Source organism: Chelonoidis abingdonii, chromosome 9 (assembly GCF_003597395.2).
Source record: "Chelonoidis abingdonii isolate Lonesome George chromosome 9, CheloAbing_2.0, whole genome shotgun sequence".
Classification (NCBI taxonomy): Eukaryota; Metazoa; Chordata; order Testudines; family Testudinidae; genus Chelonoidis; species Chelonoidis abingdonii.
The window spans coordinates 60230950-60243640 of record NC_133777.1 but is presented as its reverse complement, the minus strand read 5'-3'; the positions used below and the strand labels follow the sequence as shown (position 1 = coordinate 60243640).

The window sequence follows — 12691 nt, the reverse complement described above, 5'->3', positions numbered from 1 at the left end:
TACTATAATAGCATTTCACTTTGGTATCCTGGTCAACAAGTTCACAGGTTAATTGTACATTACTACATAATTCAGTGTTTCCTTTCATCAGTTTCTAATTTGTCATGTTTCAATTTCACTGAAAGAGTCCATGTACTTATGAGTAAACAGGAGGGCCCAATTTTCCTTCTATATATTGTTCACTTTTTATTCCTCTTTTTTGTCCCCTTTTAGCTGGCCACTCTTTAAACCAGCGTGGGGAAGTTTTTTCCTATCAGGGGCCACTGACCCACAGAAAAAATGAGTTGTAGGCCACAGAGCCCCGCAGGGTGGTGGTGCAGAGGCTTGTGGCTTCCCCTCTCCCACAGTGGAGTGAGTCAGCACTCGTGGCTCCAGCCCTGACGGAGTGGGGGTGTGGAGGCTCGGGGCTTCCCATAGGCTTCGGCATGGGGTCAGAAATGAGAGGTCAGGGTTCAGAAAGGGCTTCTGGGCTGAGGTGCAGGAGGGGATGAGGACTCTGGCTGGGGGTGTGGGCTGGAGTGGGGCTGGAGACTCCACCGAGAGGTTACAGGGTCATGCCAGTCGCTTCTGGGAGCTGCGCGGAGCTGACTGGACTTTTAATGGCTTGGCAACCCCTGCTTCCCCCGCAGTGGGGTAAGCCAGCACTCACAGCTCCAGCCCCACGGGGGGGAGAGGGCACCAAGCCTTGAGGCTTCTGACCCACAGCACAGAGACCAGTCACAGGCTAGATTAAATGAAGCAGTGGGCCGGATCTGGCCCATGGGCTGTAGGTTCCCCACCCCTGATCCTTCTTCAGAAGGAAGCATTCCAGTGTATTTAGTTGCTTTTTGTCTGGACCTCTTCTATTTCTGCTAGATTTTTTTTAACAGATTTATCAGAACTCAACACAGTATTCCAAATGAGTATATACAAACGATTCATGTAATGGCTTTATAAAATATTTTTAGTATTACAGTTTATCCCATTCCTTATGCCTCCTAATATTTGGTTTGCTTTTGTGGACCCTCGTGCACAATTAGCAGCGGTTTTCATTTACTAGTCCTCAATGATTACAAGTTGTCATTATTTTTATTGTTTCTCAAAGCATATTTCGAATTAAACAAGTACAAGTAATTCAAATTATCCCCTCCAATGTGCAGTACTTTGTGTTTGTCAACAATTAATTTAATCAACCATACTAGGCCCATTCACATAGCTTGGTCAGGTCTTTCTGAAGTTTCTGAGCCTTCTCTAGAATTGACAAAACATAATAATTTAGTTTAAAGAAAAAAAATCCTCATTTGCATGCTCTTTACCTGCTTGGTGCTGTACTCAGAACCTTTTGGACTGGAGCACTACATACTAGGACATAATCCTGGGATTTGAGTCCTTCCAGAAATTTAGCAATCACAAGGGCAAGTTGTCTGTGACTAGGGAAAAGGGACTATTCAGAAGACAATACCTGAGGAAGTCTACTGCCTACTTGATATCCAGAGCTTCCTTCTGATATATATTTGAATATGTTCTTTCCCTGGGGAACAACTTCCTGCTTAAATATAGGATTGGGTGCTATTCTCCTCAAAGTCCTGGACAGCATCACTGAAAGGCTGATGTCAGATGCATCTGTATAGAGAATAAATTGCCAGGTGAAATTGGTGGAATTGGAAACAGGCATTTGGCCCAGCCATGCCATCAAGGTATTAGAAAAGCATCACCACACTGGTCATCTCAGAGGACATTCTTGGTATCTTTGTCTTTTAGCACATCCATTAGGGGGAGCTGTGATCAATGCAAAGTTGGGGATGAACCGGCATAATGCCCCACCAGGCCTAGGAAATAACATGTGTGTCTCCTAGTTCGAGGTGTGGCGCATGAGTTCAGCTTGTGGATATTAACACAGGCTTCACAAAGCTTCCTCCTACCCCCTACCCCATAAGTCACTTCTGCCATGGCCAACTTACACTTTGCAGGGTTAGCTGTGAGACCAAGCCTCCTGTAGGGATGTCAGTACTGCCCTTAGGTGCCACAGGTGGTCTGCCCACATACAGATATATATGACAATGTTGCCAAAGTAAGTCTCTGCATATTGCTGATGGGATCTGAGGATTCAGTTCAAAGGCACTGGAAAGTTGCTGTCACTCCTTGCAGAGCGAACAGCGTAGTTTTAAAATGGAAATAGCCAAATGAGAACAGGAGGGGTGTAATCTTCTCCTGAGAGGATGGAGATGGGAAATCAGTCAACAGCCCTTTGTAAGGTCAACCATACTGAGATACTGCACTGGGCCCAACCACTCAGAGTTCATCCACCCTTGCCACTGGAGACGCATCAGACTTTGTGATGGACTTGAGCTTGTGAACGTCTCTACAAAAATCAGACCGTGCCATCTGCTTTCAGGTGGTGACATCTTCATCATCTGGACCCATGGAAAAGAAGCCCTCGAGGAATTCCACCATGATTTTAACAATTTCCATCCCACCATCAACCTCAGCCTAGGCCAATCCACACAAGCAGTCATTTCCTAGACACTACTGTGCTAATAAGCGATGGTCACATAACCACCACCCTATAGCGGAAACCCACTGACTGCTATACTTATCTACATGCCTCCAGCTTCCATTCAGGACACACCACATGATCCATTGTCTACAGCCAATCTCTAGGATACAACGGCATTTGCTCCAATCCCTCAGACAGAGATAAACACCTACAAGATCTCTATCAAGCATTCTTAAAACTACAATACCCACCCAGTGAAGTGAAAAAACAGATTGACAGAGCCAGAAGAGTACCCAGAAGCCACCTACTACAGGACAGGCACAACAAAGAAAACAACAGAACACCACTACCCATCACCTACAGCCCAACTAAAACCTCTCCAGCACATCATCAAAGATCTACAACCTATCCCGAAAGATGATCCCTCACTCTCACAGATCTTGGGAGACAGGCCAGCCCTCGCTTACAGACAGCATCCCAACCTGAAGCAAAAACTCACCAGCAACCGCACACCATATAACATAAACACTAATCCAGGAACTTATCCTTGCAACAAAGCCCAATGCCAGCTCTGTCCACATATCTATTCAAGTGACACCATCATAGGACCTAATCACATCAGCCACGCCATCAGGGGCTCGTTCACCTGCACATCTACCAATGTGATATATGCCATCATGTGCTATCAACACCCCTCTGCCATGTACATTGGCCAAACCAGAGAGTCTCTATGCAAAAGAATAAATGGACACAAATCTGACATCAGGAATCATAACATTCAAAAACCAAAGGTTTTTTTTCTCCTGCTGATGATAGCTCATCTCAATTGATTGGACTCTTCCAGCTGGTATGCGTACTTCCACTTTTTCATGTTCTCTGCATGTATAAATATCTTCTGTCTGTGTGTTCAATTCTATGCATCCGAAGAAGTGAGCTGTAGCCCACGAAAGCTTATGTTGAAATAAATGTGTTAGTCTCTAAGGTGCCACAAATATTCCTGTTCTTTTTTTAGACCTCTCAATAACCCCCATTCTCAGCACTGCCTGCACCTCTTCACATATTGTGTCCCACATCCTTTTTGGTAAGGGCCAGAGAATTCTTCCTAATGAGCTGTCATTGTGCTCTTTGTTGTGTTCTTCATGAACTTGTGGAGAATATCTGAGAAAAAGTCTCTGATTATTTGCATCAAACTGGATCTTCTGCTCTGGTGAAAGGGCCTCACTTAATGGTACAGGTTTCAGGCAAGCAGATACCTAAAGGCCTAGCTCAGGGCTTGCCAGCCAAGGGTCTATCAAAAGGGCTTCCCAGGTCTTTCACAGCTTGAGAAAATTTACAAGGTAAATCTTAATCTCCTTCCTCATGCCAGGTAGCTTAAAACCATCATATACCAGGATCATCTAAGAACCTCAAAAAAGCCCTCCCAGCAGGTCATCAATTTAGATTCTGATGATAATAGTAACACCCCCGGTCCACATGTCCCAGTACCTCTCTGCCTTGGACCCGTACCAGAACCATCAACTTTGGGAGAGACCTACTACAGGTCCTCACTTCTGCCATCCAACCCTGGGCATATTTGTATTCCATCAATGAGCACTCTTCTTCATATGCCCCTGTAGACCATAGGAGTAGCTAGTTACCGGACTCATCCCCATGAGCTTCTTTCTGGCAGCGAGTGGGTTTAACCTCGAAGTGGGATTAGTGTCCATACTCAAGGGCTCCAGCCCAGCTGTTTGTGCCACTAGGCAGATATCTCTGCAATAACTCACAGGAGCTCCCTGAGGTCTACCCCCTTCTATGCAGTTGTCCTGCGTCTCTGGAGTGGGGTCTGTACATGCTTTGCACTTCTACTAGGGTTTGGAGTCTGCTGACTGGTGTCCTGCTCTGCTGGTGGCCCTAAGTGATGCGTGGGCAGAGGCCATACAGGTCCCATCTCTAGTGACCCATTGGCTGCAAGAAATTTCTCTATTGGCTGCACCTCATCTGACAATGACTCCAGATGATGCCAGAGCAGTCACTCCCAGTCCATTACAAACTGCTCCATTAGGACCAACTCTGCAACTGGGCCCTGGAGCATGCCTCTGGACAAAGCCACTACCAGCAATACTCTTAACTGTTGTACCACCACCCAAGGATGTTACCCCTTGGAGTACATTTCAGCTCTAAAGTACTGCTGATGCATCTCTTGGCTGATGCCCAGGTAATCTAAAATAGTGATCTTCACACAATTATAGGTCATTGAGGGGCCAGCATCTCCTTCTCAAAATGGTGAGGAATGCTTCCAGATCATCATGTGGGCCCATCTTAGTTAAATTCACCAATATAGGTGGGAGAGATCCCTCTGGCAAATTGGCCCCTATGAGGCCTCCCCGGGATGTTCTTGTGCTGGGAAATAATCTCTTTCAACAGCTGCTGCAGCACTGCTTGGGCTTGCTTCTGAGTTGTCCACAACTACATCATCTACTGCTGGAATTACTGCTGCTGGTTTGCCTGCTGTTGTTGCCACTCTCACCATCCACTTATAGCAGCGTTCATCTTGTGTGAAGTCCATATCGGCTGAGGTCCCTTCTCGAGGGGCTGGTGAGGAATCTGTTTCTGTCTCAGTGCCTTTTAATAGGCCTAGAGCTTCATACCCATATGCTCCACCAATTGTGGTCAACTGGCCTCAAGTGAGGCTCGGAATTTTTTGCCCCTGGGTCCCTTATGGTAGCCCCCACTGCTGGGCTGTAAGGTTCTTGGGAGGTTACGGGCCTACCCAGGGTGTTCTGCAAGAACGAGACCCACACACACTGTGAGTTATTTGGCTTTAATGAAGGTAAAGTGACACACCCGCAACGGGGACTCCTGGCGTTGCTGTCACGGAGACGGGGAACCCAGCGCACCGAAGCTCGGCCTGGTATGGAGTCCAAAGGCGGGATCGAAGCCCTGCAGCTATATATACCAAATGCAAAAACAGCTTTTACATAAACAAATAGGAGCTTTCCACAGGCTGTGTCCGCCCTTGGCTTAAGGCCATACAAAGCGGTTCTTACCAGCTAGAAGCGGATTATACTGGTGTGCCGTGTCCTACAGTGACCGGCTGCCGAGAAAGAGGAACAACCCTAGCTAGGCCATAACACAATCTTCCGTGGTCCCGTACATGGGCAATCTTACAGTTCTTGGCATGAGTTCAGGTCACATCTGGCATCTTTTCAGAGACCAATTTACAAAAAAATTGCAAAAAAGGCTACTATTCTGGGGTGTATTAACAGGAATGTCGTATGTAAGACACAGGTGGTAACTATCCCACACTACTTGGCACTGGTGAATGCCTCATCTGGACAACTGTGTCCAGTTCTGAGCGTCACACTTTAGGAAAGATGTGGAGAAACTGTAGACTCCAGATGAGAGCAACAAAAATGATCAAAGGTTTAGAAAACCTCACCTCTGAGAAAAAGTTTAAAAACTGGGCTTGAGAAAATAAGACTGAGGGGAATCTGGTCTTCATATATGTAAATGGCTGCTATAAAGAGGGCAGTGATTAATTGTTCTCCATGTCCACTGAACATCAGACAAGTAACGGGCTTAATCTGCACCAAAGGACATTTTGGTTAGATATTTGGATAAACTTTCTAACTATAAGGGAGGCTGTGGAATACCCAATATTAGAGGATTTAAAAAACAGGCTGGACAACCAATTGTTAGAGATGGTCTAGATTTACTTGTTCCTGCATCATTGGAGGGGGCTGGATTTGATGACCTCTCAAGGTCCTTTCAAGACCTACATTTCTATGATTCTGTGATCTTTAAGAAGACCCTATGTTTTCCTAAAACATTCAGAAAATGCTCCTGGTTAATAACTACAGATGTTTACATCAAATGGGACTACTCACATGAATAAAGACTGCATTTAGGAGCAAGAGTTGCAGGGCCTTATGTTTGCAAACATATGTGCTCGTGCAGACCTGTTGGCAAATCCTGTTATCCGAACATCAACATTAATTCCACTCTGGAATTCAAACTATGGACTTGCTCAAGCCATTTAATGAAATACCAGACGAATCCATTCTGGCAGTTGTAGTTCACAAAGCATATTTTCACCTTAAGGCATTTTGGTATAAAGATTCGGTTCATATTCTGTATGTCTGAAACATTTAATGGCTTGCACATAAGACATATCACTAAAAAGAATATAGATTCATAATGAACAGTTCAAAAAAGGAAAACAAATTCCATGGAGGCCTATGACTGAATTCACATCATCAATCTACAGCTTGTAATTTCAGCATGGACTTTTAATTTGTATTTTACTACAATTAAATCACTATCAAAACTTTATTTTTACAGTGTTGTAGCAAGCAAGTTTAATAAACTACATTTTATCTAAGAAATATAAAAGTAGAATATTGTTTTTAGCCAACAACAGCAGCCTACAATCATACCATATAAGACTGTTATTGTGTCACATATCAAACTAAGCTGCACAGGGGCTGGTCAGTAGCAGGATGAGCTACAGGAAATCGTACAGGTAACTCAATAAATGGTATTCTTCTTTCCCAGACAAAGCTGCACTAATGCTGTAGTATGGCAAAAGGAAGCATTTTACAGTGGGAGACGCTATTTCAGACAGTAAAATCAAGCTCCTCTTCTACTCTCTCAGATTTCCAATGCCACTTTGTACATTAGATGCATTAACCACTGTATTCTGGACAACCCCAATATTTAAAGTGTGGATATATACTTCAAAAATACAAGTCCATACAAAAGTGATTAGAAATGGGATCCTGCAGTTTCCCTAGTTGCCTCTCAATGGTTCTACATCAAATTTCCTGTTTACAAGTAAAGAGGGATAAAAACAATTGTGCTCATTCTGACTTGCTTATCACCAACAGTAATCAAGATTCTGAACATTGAAACCTTCTTATTGTGCAGATAATGGACAAGCCAGAGAATGGTCCCTTGAAATGTGCATTAACTACTTATGCTAAGCAATCTCTTCCACCTTATATTTAGCTGTGACACCCTGAGTATATTTACCAGATCTGAAGAAGAGCTCTGTATAAGTTCAAAACTTGTCTCTCTCATCAACAGAAGCTGATTCAATAAAAGATATTACCTCACCCAATCTTGTCTCTCTAATAAGCCAGAGAAGACTCTCATTCACTCTCCCATAGCTATGTTCAAGCTATTTGGCAGAGTAACTGTGTATTACCGAGGAAGAGAGTCTGTGCAGCAACAAGGAGGACAGTGTGTGGGAAGAACTGGATAAAGGCAGACACTATAGGTCCATGTCTTGGATCCCAGTTCCTGGAGCTGAGTCTGGTTACATCAGATCTCAGAATTCATTTAAAAGAAAGTATATCCTTCATAAGAGCAAAGAAAATACTGAAGATACAACCCAAACACAAGCAATGCAAAGAAGTCTGCCTTATTCTGCAGACAGCCAGAAATAATAGTTTGGTGATGTGAAATACCCAGTGCATCTCAATGAGTTGTAATTCCAAGATCCACTGTTGTTTGAGGTTCCACCAGTGTATCAACCCAACAGAGGACTCTGTGCATGGCAGAAGGAGAAGAGTACAGTGGTCCCAGCCTGTCCACACTAGCAGATACACCATGGATGCTCAGGGCCCTCTCTGCTGCCACTACTGCCTCTTTGCAGAGATGGGAACTCTGCTGCTAAATCTCCTGCTCCCAATGGGAGTTTCCTTGCTGTTGCTCCAAGGAAACGGAAAAGATCCCCAAGCCACTGCCTCTATGGAAAGGAGATGACTTCCCGCTATCATTCCAAGCATGGGGTAAGGGCTCAGGGTTTGAGCCACAGCAACCATTACAGAGAACACCATGTCATGGTGTGCTTAGGGTCACAGATTGACTTAATCCAGGCCTAAGTACAGAGCCAGAAACTTCTGAATTATAACCTGACTCCTCCAGTGATTTGCTGTATCACCTTGGGTAAGTCATTTAACTAATTCACTCTCTCACTTTCCCTCTCTGTAAACTGGGAATTAATGTTGACGTACTAAACAATCCTCTGTCACCTCTGTGAAGTGTTTATACAGCATATAAAACATGTAAATTTCCTAATATTTTTATCTTTAAAAGAGAAACAGAAAAACAACAGTGAAATAGTCAGTGAAAATTATTTTTTCCAAGTTATAAATAAGAACTCTTCACTTAAAGAAAGCACACTTCCTCACATTTATAGTGTCAAGTTATGTCCTAATATTCATTTTGTTTCCCTAGACTTGTATGATCATTTTTTCAACAACATTATCAGATAGGAATATAGTCATCTAGGGCTTGATCCAAAGCTCAGTGAAGTGTATGAGAAGCGAAGTTAATGTTTCCACTGACTTCACAGTGGGGTGGGATGGGATGGGGTTAGGCCCCTCATTCAGTTACATCTGGAAAAAGTGTGGTTACAAAATAAGTAGTATTCTACGTTTTCAGTTTTTACCTATTTTCACTGATAAATTACCTATTCTTTTATTAAAGTTCAGTTTTTACTCATTTACACCACTTTATCAATCCACTCAGTATTTTTTCAGGTACTTATTTTTGTTAACCACTAAAGCTTTACGTGACTGTTGTATTCTGCTGAAGCAGTTCCACAATGTAAAACACAGAAAACACACACGGTGGAGGTCAGAAAATCAATCAGTGTTAATACTGTGCTATGACTGATTCACAAGGAGACACTGCTCGCCTATTTCTTTGTGTCTGTTTAGTGTGGCACTGAATTTAAACAATCAATCCTCCAGAGGTAAAGATATGTAATGCCCCTTATCCACCTCCTGTAGTGCAAATCTCCTTATGGGTTTGGATGGACCAGCCTGGGTTCCTCTGGATCCCCACAGAGACAGTCCCACCCTTTCTGTGGCTGGCTCCAAAATTCCTCCTTCCTGGGCTCTCAGGGGAGTGCATCTCACTCCAGGAGCTTTAACCAGGACTTTAATGAAAGACAGGATACAGCATGATTGTGTCAACGACTTTATGCATGCTCTTTGTTTCACCAGACAACCACTGTTAATAACAGGGAGGCCTATTGGTGACTTTGTGTGACATTACTACAGCAGAAAAACCTTTCCTAATGCAGATAACCTCACTCGTAAATATCTGAAAGAAAACGACGATGCTTTAGTATCTAAATTGATGGAAATGTGGTGTCTGGTTTGATTTCTCACAAGTCTCCTGATGCTTTGAACCATCCGATTTTTGGTGTTTTGCTTTCATTTTTTAATTTCAAAGCGAATAAATCTGCATGGCTTTGTCTTGATGTGACATTCATCTCCTCTGCGGATAGTTTTGTTGACACAGCGACAACGGACATGTTTGAGATGTACCAACTAACTTGGGAAAATGTAGTCACAACTAACACAGATTCTGCTTCCTAGATGGCTAAGATTAAGCTTCCTAGATTAAACTCAATCAGAAACTGGAACTGCTACGTATTACCTGTCCTGCTCATCTGATTAACACTGCGCTGTCAGCAGCTAATGCTACAGAAGAAATGAACGATGTGAATTCTTGCATCACTGGATTCAGGGCCATTTTCAAGCATGCGAACAAGCTGAAGGCTTTGTTTTACACAGTGCAAGACGAGTGCAGAGCCAACTACCGATAACCTATCCGTTGTGTCACATCAGTGGATGAACTTGTATTTCGCTGCCTGTCACATGAACATGTGGACTGTGCTAATGCGTCTCTTCAGTTTGTTGGTTCTAAAAGGACAGACTCTGAAGAGACTGGCAAATAACCAAAATGACTGCCAGATTCTGCACGTCATTGTTGAAAACGTGGAATCACTGAGTGACACACAGAAAACACAGGAGTTTTCTCCAACTACTGCCAACATGTTTGCCAATACAGACATTTACCGGATCCTGACAACCAAAACATCAGCTGAACTGAGCATAGAAGTTGCAGGAGAAACATATGGCAAAAAATCCAGTTGTTTCTGGAAATCCTTCCCACCCCGGAACATGAGAGAATCAAAAGAGAGTTCAAAACCTTCAACACAACACTCAGTGAGAAATGGAAGACAACCATGTCCTGTAATCTGAATCCAGAAGTATTTGATGCCGAAGATTCTTTTTGGAAAGTCATCCAGGTGTTGCAACCCTTCCTCAAGGTGAATTTTGCAGCAGACTATGACCATTATGCCAGAGTGTTTCAACCATTTGCCATTAAAGATGAAATTTCAAATTTGAATGGGGAAATTTAATAATTACATGAACTTGCCTAACCCAGATAATGCAAAACTGGATGTGCTGGCTTTTTGAAAGTCATCAAGACAGTCTTCCCAATTCCAGCCAAGTGGCACAACGAACTTTGAATGTACCCCCCAGATCTTTTGATTCAGAGCACATATTTTCAAAATTGGACTACCTCTAAGACAGCAAGAGGTTCAACATGAGTGAGGATATTTTGAAAAAAATTATGGGAGCATACACAAACCAGGATTTCTGGAAAAACCACTAGCTCGAAAGAGATAAAATACACCTTTGTACATTAAAAAAAGATTTCAATTATACTGCAGCAAAATGTGTACATTACAAAAGTTGTTTTTCTTTTCCCTCCCCTAATTTTTCCTGATTTTTAACTTTTAACCCAATTTCATCCCAATTTTAATGTCTGGAAAATAAACACTGAAAAATTCTCGGATTTTTTTTTAAATAAAAACTGAAAATGTGAGACACTAAAAGTAAGTTAGCTCACTGAATTATTTTTTCCAGTCCTATACATTACTGCCATTTTATGCCAAATAGGTATATTCCATATTAATACCATCTATACGTAAAATACACAGATTCTTACTGAAATGTTGTGCCACATAGACAGATTTTCACAACAACCAAGAAGTCTACATTACAATGTACAAGCACTAATAATTCTTCAAAAAAAAAAAATATAGCATGGCATAGAATATTTTTTTTAAAAAATACATCAGCATAACCCAGCATGCCATGTAACTATTTATTTAAAATGGTCTTTTGAAAGCTGTGCTTTAATCCACATCTTAAAATTATTATAACAGAAATCTGGTCAACTTTTCATTTTTAAGATATTGTTTGGAAGACACAGTATGTGGAACATTACCCAAATTACATTTTTTGCCAACATCTTCTAAAAAATATCCTTTCAAGTTCAAGTCATCTTTGACACCCTCAAAGTTATCTCTGCAGATAACCTGATATCCCAGATTCCCAACCAAACTCTCAGGAGAATAAATCCTTAAAAAGTATGTATTTTAAATGAGACTACTATCTTAACATCAACGGTAATATACTACCAATGCTTCTTTACTATTTAAAAAGTGAACAGTAGGGATTTTTAAAATACCAAAAGTAACATTTAAGATGCAACTTACTACCCCCAGAACAAGTAACAGAAAGTGATATAGATACATAGATGTCAGTACACAGAGATTTTAGAAGATTCAAATACTTAAATTTTAAAATAGAAACATAACAAAAATCATTTTCTCTTTTACTTACCTGCCAAGGCCCAAGTACAGGACAAACATGGAATTCTGACACAGCTGATGGCATCATAATCACCTAACTCATTCCCTGCACTAGGAGAGAACTACAGAACTTGATGAACATGAACTCTTACTTCAACTGAATTAATATCAGATTATTAACAGCAACATCTTTATTTGACACAGGTTCCTTGAAGTGATTATTTCTATATTAACACTCTCCCCTTCTCTGATTATGTCTTTTCCAGACACAGGGAATCTGCCTTTCCCTTGTTAGAAAAGTGTCCAGCCATTTAGATAGTCTTTCTATCAGTGCAATCCTTTCTTTTTCAGTTAGTTCTTTTTAAAAGGATGGATTACATTGATGTACATTATGCCTGTCTAGGCACGCTCCAATCTTCACTACAAAGACAACCAGGTTGGAGACTTCAGTTATAACATTACTTCATTCTGTCATGTAAATTGTACCTTAACCAAGCTCCTGAAGAATACTAAAGCCTTCAAATGTCCTTTCTTTAACCTGAGGGATAAAGGGCAGGCAACTGTGTTGTACTTGGATCCCAAGAGACAGTTGTATTTTTAGTGTACAGATGATCAGGAATGAAAAGAATTGAGAACACTGAAGTAATTTATTAGCTCTTATCTTTACTGACAATACAAAATCTAGTCTTTTCAAAAGAAAGTATTTTTTTAAATTACTACTTCCATTCTTCATTGTACCAAGAATATATATTTAAAAGGTTTGTTTTATA

General features: G+C 41.7%; 1 protein-coding gene across 11 annotated transcripts in view; it reads right to left on the bottom strand.

Moving 5' to 3' along the window:
• The window catches only part of ZNF280D (zinc finger protein 280D), an 86652-nt gene that overhangs the window by 65898 nt on the left and 8063 nt on the right, over nt 1-12691 (bottom strand). The gene's annotated exons all lie outside the window — the stretch shown is intronic.